Here is a 9,180-nt window from a genome sequence, read left to right on the forward strand (position 1 = left end):
ACTCCAGCTCCTCTTTCGGACTATGATCGTTTTACATGGGACACTCAACTTTAGATATTTGATGGACAAATATACTAAATCTCCCATTTGAGCTCCCTGGTTTACGTTTGGTCTGTGGTAATTGTTTTGTTTTTAAGAGTTCCGTAAGTGTTAATGCAATCATTGTGAATGATGGAAAAAATTGGCAATAGAAATTTGCAAAATCTTCTCTCAGCCAGTCCTTGAGTATTGAAGATTTGTTTTTAAATGAATCCAAACTCCAGCTCCTCTTTAGGATAATGATGGTTTATTCAATATAGCATCAAACAACAAATACTCTAATTGGGTGAGAATGGCTAAAAGCCAGGCAAGGTTAGAGTTGGGTTTGAGTTTGCTCCCTTTCCTTTTATCACCATTATCATGAGACACACCCAGGCCTATATGAAGTTCTAATTCTGGCTATGCCTCACCCATTATCCCTAAATGCTATTAGCCCTATAATATGTCTACATCCCTACCCTATTCCAACCCTCACTAACTGATCCCCACCTGGTGCCACCTTCACCATGTTTTAACCTGTCCTAATTACCACCTATATATGCCTCAACCTACTTTAACAATATGCACCACATCAATAAAGAGCCAGTTCCCGCAGTTGTTGCAGAATCCATCCTGCAGCCCCGCAGTTGTTGCAGAATCCATCTTCAGCTCTGCTGAGTCATTCCAAAACCATCGGCTAGCACACAAGCAGAAATACAGATCCAGCAGCAGCAAAGATAAGGTGACATGGCCAGCTGACTTGCTAGGAGGCATATTTGAAGCTGACCGGCTCTGGGCGAACTCGGAGCCTGACAGGAAGCCTTGAAACAGAGTGATGGGAAAAATGATTACTGCACCAGCAAAATGTAACCATCTGTCATTTGTAGTATAAAATATATATTTACATGATTGAATCTGATAATAAGAATGTAACATATTATTTATACCTAATCCAAGTCCTTGAGTTCCTTGACGTGAAAGGGAAAAATAGAGATCGTCACAGTATTAGTCTTGTCTAGACAACCAAAGCTGTGGCTTCAGCATGATACTACCCCTTTGGAATTTTTAAGCCCTGCATGGTGAGTCACTGAGATTTTAGTTGTTTCTGTCCTGAAATATGATCACATCACAAATTGTTTCTTCACATTTGCCATATGCTATTACTTAGTATGAAAGTTCACTGACTAATAATGTTTACTGTTTAATCCTACCTCAAAAATCAGTTTCAGAAAAGCTGCCAGTTTGCTGACAGGCTAAAGTAGAACGAAGAGCTGCTATTAGTACCACCACATAATGCAGGTTCAAAATTAAATCTCCTTCAAGTTTGGAATCCATTCCAATGAGAATTTTGTTTTTAAATTTGCCTCCTGAATTCAATTTCACACAAATGTGGGCAACTGAACTGTCTGAATTTCTTTTTAGGAAGGATAAATTCTCCGGAAAGACTAGGGAGTGATATGATAGCAGTCTTCCAATATTTGAAGGGCCACAAAGAAGTGAACAATCTATTTTTCAAAACACCTGAAGGCAGGACAAGAAGCAACGGATGGATACTAATCAAGGAAAGAACAAGCCTACAACTAAATTTCCGGACACTTAGAAGAATTAATCAATGGGATGACTTGCCTTCAGAAGTTGTGGGTGCTCCAACACTGGAGATTTTTAAGAACAAATTGAACAACCATTTGTTGGAAATGGCATAGAGCAGTGACCTCCAACCTTTTTCGAACCAGGGACCGGTTTTGCGATTATTTATTCTTCCACGGACCAGTACCTTCTACTACTAGTCCCTAAAGCAGCGCGGAGCTGCTTTAGCCGGGCTTTTCTCTCCCTTCTCAGTCTCTCCCACCTTCCTCAGTGACCTGTCACCCTTCTTCTTTCCAGCCTCGGGCAAAAAAAAAAAAAAGACTTGGCACAGCCGGCTAGAAAGCACGCCCGAATTCCTCGCAGCTTCCCACCTCCACCTGTGAGGAAGTGGGCAGAGGGAGGGGCAAGGGGTGCAAGCGTGGGCCGGGAAGCGGGACTGGTCAGGGAATGACCTTCCCCAGGAAAGTCGGAGGCGCAGACGCTGCAGCTGCTGCTGCTTCTTTGCGCTCTGGCGACGGATGCTGTTGCGCTCCTTCAGCGCCTGTGCTCAATCTGTTACTCCGGGTCGTGGTGCAGCAGCAACAGCAACAGCAACAGCTTTATCTGCGCACGTGCATGTGCATGGTTGACAGGGGAGAAGGAGAAGGAGAGGAAAAGGGAGACTAGCGCTGGGGCATACTGTAGCGCTCTTTTCTCCCACTTTCCACCTTGCAGCGCCCAAGCTTTGCAGCCCGGTAAAAAATGATCCATGGACCGGTACCGGTCCGGGGACCGGTGGTTGGGGACCCCTGGCATAGAGTTTCCTGCTTGAGCAGGGCTTAGATTAGAAGACCCCCCCAAGATCCTTTCCAACTGTTATTTTGTTATTCCAAGAGCAGGATTTTCACTCAGAAGGAAAAAAAGTGCTACTACTTCCTTCTGGATTCTTTCCCGGGTATCTCACTGGAGCCAGGAAGAGTATCAGTATCATTGAGGGAGACATGATTCTTCAGTTAAAGGCAGGCCATTTGCACAGACCCTATGGCCACCTCATATCTCAATAAGGATGAAAACTTAATACTAAAATTATGAGAAATTCTCATAAAATATTTTTCATCAAATTTAACGATCACGCAGATTCTACAGCAGAATTCCTAATAGAGGCTTCAAGCAAAGTTTTGTCTAATTTGAAGAGAATCTGAAATATAGTAATTCATTGAGTTTGAACACAACACCATTATGATTGTGAGTTATTAATTATTACTCTCCAGTTCAATTAATCTTTTAAAAACCCTTAAGGCAAATTTAAAAAACCATAAATAGATAAGAATATTTTGACTAGTATTGGGAATCAGCAAGTGTAATTAATAGAAAGCCAGGATTTTATCAGCTGCTCTCAACATTTACAAGGAAAGGAGAGGCTGAGCTGTTATAGACAAATCAAATACATTAAAGGTAGAGGAAGCTTTTTGGAAGGTAAGACTAATCCTACCACATCTCCAGATAAATCCAGCCTGGGTGACTTTATAGTCAAGATATGCTAAAAGGGCCAATGGAACATAGGTAGGAAAATTGAAGGGGGAAATGCTTTTCCTGTTCTTGCCCTCTCTCACACAGCAGTATTAGATAGGCTACTTGTAACACTGAAGCAAAAAATTAAAAGGGAGGGATACAGTGGTGGGATTTAAATTTTTTACTATCGGTTCTGTGGGCGTGGCTTAGTAGTTGTGGCTTTTTTTGCAGCACCCCCCTCCCCATTTGGGGGCCTTCCGGGCCTCAGGCAAGCCTCCTGGGGGCAATGTTTTTGTTCCTAGGAAACTTCCCTGTGGCTCAGGAAGGAAAAAACAGAGCCTGAAAGGGACGCGCAACACCCTCCACACTTCATTTTGGGATCTTCTGTGCCTCAGCGAAACCTCCTGGGGCGTGTTTTTGCTACCAGAAGGCTTCCTTGGGGCTCAGGAAGGAAAAAATGGAGCCTGGAGAACAGCAGCACCCCCATGCTTCATTTTGGGACCTTCTGTGCCTCAGGGAAGCCTCTTGGGTGAAGCAGTAAGTAAGCGAGAGGAATCCTGGCACAGCTGATCATAGAAACAGCAGATTGTCAGGAGGGGAAAAAAAAAAGAAATACCTTAAGGAGTGACTGGGTGGGGCAAGTGTCAGGCAGGTGGTGTGAGCGAGCATTGGGCGGACGGGGCAAGCGAGTGACCGGTGATTGGGTCGGGGCGTGACCAGCCAGAAGTTACTACCAGTTTGGCAACCCATGCCAAATCCTTCCCATTTACACAGGTGTGAACTGGTGCAAACCAGATGAATACCACCACTGCTGAATAGAGTTATTGAATCTAAACAAAGGAATCTCAGATGGATTTGGTATAATCACTTATGTGGATCAGAATGTTCAGATTCAAACTCTCTTAATACAACTGATGCATAATGAATAAACTTAGGAACCCACGTTACCAGCAAAATTGCAGTCCAGATATTTTCCATGTCTTTCCATGGAAGTATTCATACATGCTGCTATGCTAAAACATAGTATGTTTGATACATAGCATAAACACAGCCATTTAACTAATGGTAATTTTAAAGCATAGTCCATACTACAGTATTTTGATGAAATGACACTCTGGTATAATAGTTATAGAAATACAACAATGGGGGAAACAATCTTGCACAAAAATATATTAATTGTGAATAAATCCTGTGTGATGCTCCACATTTGTTCAACCATTTTAATTCAAGTAGATGGAAAGGAAATTGGTGAAAAGGGTAGGAAGAATAATTTGGAAAATTCCCAGGTGGCTTTTTCAAATCAGGTAGCAGAGCCAAGTAGGAAGGCTCTGAATGCTGGAAGGATGTGCATCATTGATGAAAAAAGCCATCCTCTCCAAACCACATTAACTCCAAAAGAAATTATAAAGCACCTTTTATTTTACTTTGGGCAACTGGGCAGAATTACCTTTGAAGGTCTGTCTGTAAAAAGAACTCTACAGCTCTATTATGAAAACTGCTTGCATGCTTCACATTTTATAGCATCTTAATATTTTACTCCAAATTTTAAAGAAAAAAATAGATTCTGTGGAGGAGAATCTGTGTCACTCCTTATAGATATACTATAACAATGAAGGCAAGTAAGAAGCAGCTTCTCCCATTAAGTTCTCCCCTGGTGATTGGATTACATTTTCAACCCTACCCAGCTAGCAAGCAATGTGTTGGAAAAGGCTGAAAAGTACATAATGTATTTTCTGGATCTCAGATTTGGATTACCTTGAATTTGGATTACTTTTTTTTCAGGAAAAAGCTGCAGAGGAAAAAAGATAACTTTCTATTTACAAACAGATTTTTCCATGAACTGGAACAATGTCAAAACACAGACAGCTATCTCATTTTTAAACATAAAAAAATGAGATATTTGAATCTCCTTCCTTCAATATCCAAAGTGCAAAACAGAATCCCACCATAAAAAAAAAACATGGAATAAGAGACCAATGAAATATAATAGAGAGAATGTGTGTGTGTGAGAGAGAGAAGAGAGAAGGAGGGAGGGAGGGAGGGAGGGAGAGAGAACAGGGCAAGACATTGCTCAGATTAATTTATCTGGCAGGTTGTAAAGATGATAAAATGTTCCCAGATCTTCTACTAGGCAAAAAGCCATTGTATCTACTTAACTGTGATGCAGAGTTCAGTAGCAGTGGATCAAGCTGGATTGGTCTGTAATTGTGGTCAGACAGTTTCCCATTGTGAAATTGTATGATGCAAGCTGCTGATTCAGAGCTGCGTGTAACCACAGCCGAGAAACTTTGCTCTTTTTTTGCCTTGATTGTCCTAGCAAGACCAAAGAGTAAATATCTTAAGAAACTGATCTCAAACAGACACAGGAAAGAGGAGGAGTTTTGTTATTACGAAGAAATACCAATCTGGAGATGCATAAAAAGGAGTGGAATAATTGAGTAAATCAGCAATTCTCTTGACTCTGAGTATTATTACAAAACTGATCAGATGTCCTCTAGAGAGCGTTGTAGTATAGGTACCATTTATCCACTGGAGAAGAAATGCTCACATATATGTTTAAAACAAAAGTGGTAATCCTTGGATCACTGAAATGTTCCCACCCATCAGAATACTCTGAGTATTTTAAGCCAACCTCTTTTGCAGGAAATGGGTTAAGTCTAAAGCACACATCATCTCCCTCCAAAGGCTAATTTTTCCATTCAGAAGGAGCTGGACAATTCAGTCTTAAGACCTGCAAAACCTTTTTTCCCCCCTCCATGACATTACTAATCAAGTCACAGCAATTGATGGGGGCCAATTTTTTTAATTCTTTACAAAATAATTTATTCCCAGTAAAAAAAAGTTGTCCAATTCTGACATGTGATAAATTATGCATATGTATAAATCTCTTAGCATAAGATTCTAATAAGACAAGGTCCATGTAGAGTAGCATACCAGACTAAATTAGAAAGCTGATCAAACAGGAAGTTGATAAACAGGACTGAAGGACCATAGACATTTTGTACTTCTTCTGAGAAAAATTGGAATTGGAATGGGGAACTTACAGTTAGGGCAGAAATACCATAGGTCATCTAAAACCTGTGTGGATACTCCTGAATAACTTTTGGACTCAGAATTCCTTTTCTGTAAACTGTTTTGCTAAAAAGTGTGGTTTCTTGCTATTTTGAGGTAGGAAATAATACCAATGCTGTAAAATAGGTTTAAAATAGATTTAACATGTTCCTTAAATAAACATAAGAAAACAAAACAACATTTTTCCAAAATTCAGCCATACCCATTTGCATGATCCAAACTTTCCATTAGACTTAAGGCTTCCTGGAAAAATAAATTAAGAGCAGTCCCTGGCCACCAAAAGATTTCTCAAGGCTAAATAAACAAGAATATGACTTTGTGCTTTCTTTAAATGATTAAGTTGGAATATTGCTATTTTGAAATAAGCAAACTCAGAAAAAGAAATTTCATGATTTATTTCATTTATACCTCTATGGAAAAAGATGGATCCTATGCCGTGATTTTGCCCCATGCTCAGCTGAAGTTGAGTAGTTTAGAAGAATTTTCCTGGACGTTCTTCTGATAGAGTTTTGCAGTTTGCCAACTGTGGTCTCCGAGGAGGCACTAGAGATGAGATGGATGGGGCACATGCTATCTCATATTAAGCATGTACTATTTTTACAGCACAAAGTGAATATGTTTACATAAAATACATTTCTAAATTGGACTTTGTCCACTGGGAACTGAACTTCAATAGCCAAACACCTTCTACTGAAGTTTTCTGTACATTGGGGATATTGGCACAGAAGCTCTGGCAGGTGTGTATGTATCCAGTGGTGTTGTATTTTTATTTTAGCAGGGTTGTTTTTTTTAAATGAAGTTCTCTGTTTTCATGTTGTTCACTGCCCAGAGTTTCCTGAAGAGACGGTTGCCACATACAGGTAGTCCTCGACTTACAATCACATGGTACTAGAATTTCCATTACTAAGCAAAATAGTTGTTAAATAAATTGTGCCCAATTTTACAATCCCTTTTGTTTTAAATTTTACAATCCTTAAAGTGGCTTCCTCCGTGACTTCCTCTGGAAGTCAATCCTTCTGTCTGGAAAGGTCACAAATGCTAATCACATGATCCTAGGACACTGCAATTATCATAAATACATGCCACTTGCCAATCACCTAAATTTTGATCATGCGACCATGGGAATGTTTCAGTGATCATAAATGCAAGGATCACTCATAAGTCACTTTTTTCAGTGCTATAGTAACTTATAACAGTTGCTAAACAAATGGTTATAAGCCAAAAACTATGTGCTATATATTATATTAATACATGTAAATATTTGTAATGACAGATTAAGTGAATTCAGATGAAGGTGTATTTTATAACAGAATAGTTTGGCCCCTAAGAAAGAACATTTCCTTTTAATAAGCAGGTGGAAATTTATTTGTTTGTATCCTTTTATTATTTTTACAAATAACTCAAGGCAGCAGACATATCCAGCACACCTTCTTCCTTCCTATTTTACCCATAACAACCACCTTGTGAAATGGGTTAGGGTGAGAGAGACTGACTGCCCCAAAATCATCTAGCTGGCATTCATGGCTAAGGCAGGACTTGAATTCACAGAGTTCCATTTTTTAGCCTGATGCCTTAAGCACTATACTAAACTAGTTCTTTTTAATATTTTGTTAAATCCTTGTGTCAATTTTAATAAAGCATGATTTATCATTTTGGCTAGAACTTTCTTCATCTATAGAGAAACTGTTATGTAATTTTCTTAGAACAATATAGAAACAGTTTATCATTTCTTTCTTCAATCTTGGCATTTCCTATCCCAGTAATAATCACAGCTGATTGATTTAAAAAACTGATTGCCTGTAAAGCACTTCTCAAATTAATGTGTTAGCTTCAAACAGACAAAGATTTAATAGGCTGAACTATGTCTGAAATTAAGTAATTGAACTTTTGTCACTTCCTTAAAACCCATCTGACACCAATATGACCTGCTATATATATGCTTCTATATTCTTTTTTCCCCCTTAAAACAATCTCCAGACAAGCTCAGGTAGAAGCACTGAATCTGTTCTCTGGTCATTCTGTTTCAAGACTGGGATTTGAACATTAACTTCAACATAGTGTCATTGATTACTTCTTAATCCCACTAAGTGCTGGGTGAGGCATAAAATGCATTTCATAATCTTAGACTTAAATGAACCCCTTTTCAAATGAAATTCTATGTTCTGTGAGATGAAATTACAGAATTACTAGCTGCAATTTCTGGCATAGCTATGCTGAAACATTTTCATACTAATTTGTGATCAATTATTGCCCCAATACAGGATAGTTTCCTAGTATAGGATATGGATTTTTGAAATAATTTATTTAGATGTATTCAAATGTTCATGTTGCATTGACTCATTTTCTCAAAATAAAATGAACTGGTTTTATTTGATGTGCTACATGAAGAGACATTAAAAAGTCTTTATTATGCATTACAAAATGAATAAGTAAAGGGCATACCTTAGTGGTGGAATAGATCCACTGCAAGCAGAGAATTCCAGACAAAATCTTTTTTTTTCCCTTTTGGTAAGACAGAAAACATCTTGCCTCTAATCTAGGAAAGTCACTACTAGATAGCAACTAGATAGAAATAGAATTCAAACTTTCAATTAAACACTGCTAAAATAATCAGAACTTAACACTGTTCCATAGATTTATAAAACTAGTAATTATAAAACTAGTAATTTGAAGGATTACTGAGTCCAATCCCCTGCTCACTGAGAAATGCAAATCGAAGTATTATTGACAGATGCTGGTCTAGCCTCTTTTTAATAAAGGGAAGCTCATCAACTCTCCAGTCAATCAAGTCTACTGTACCATTGAACTGCACTTACAAGTACCCCTCAACTTACAATCATGATTGAACCTGGAATTTTGGTCAACAGCATTGTGATCATTAAGTAAGATGCTTAATAACTAAGTGACTGTACAAGTGGTTAAGCAGATGGAACAAAAGAGCTGTTGCCAAGATGTGTGTGGGGCATACAGGCAGCTGCCCTCCATGCACAGAAAGGAACTGCAGCACTGGGT

The sequence above is a fragment of the Pseudonaja textilis genome, chromosome 4 (genome assembly GCF_049901715.1).
Source record: "Pseudonaja textilis isolate UNSWEBS1 chromosome 4, rPseTex1.2, whole genome shotgun sequence".
In the NCBI taxonomy this organism is placed as follows: Eukaryota; Metazoa; Chordata; class Lepidosauria; order Squamata; family Elapidae; genus Pseudonaja; species Pseudonaja textilis.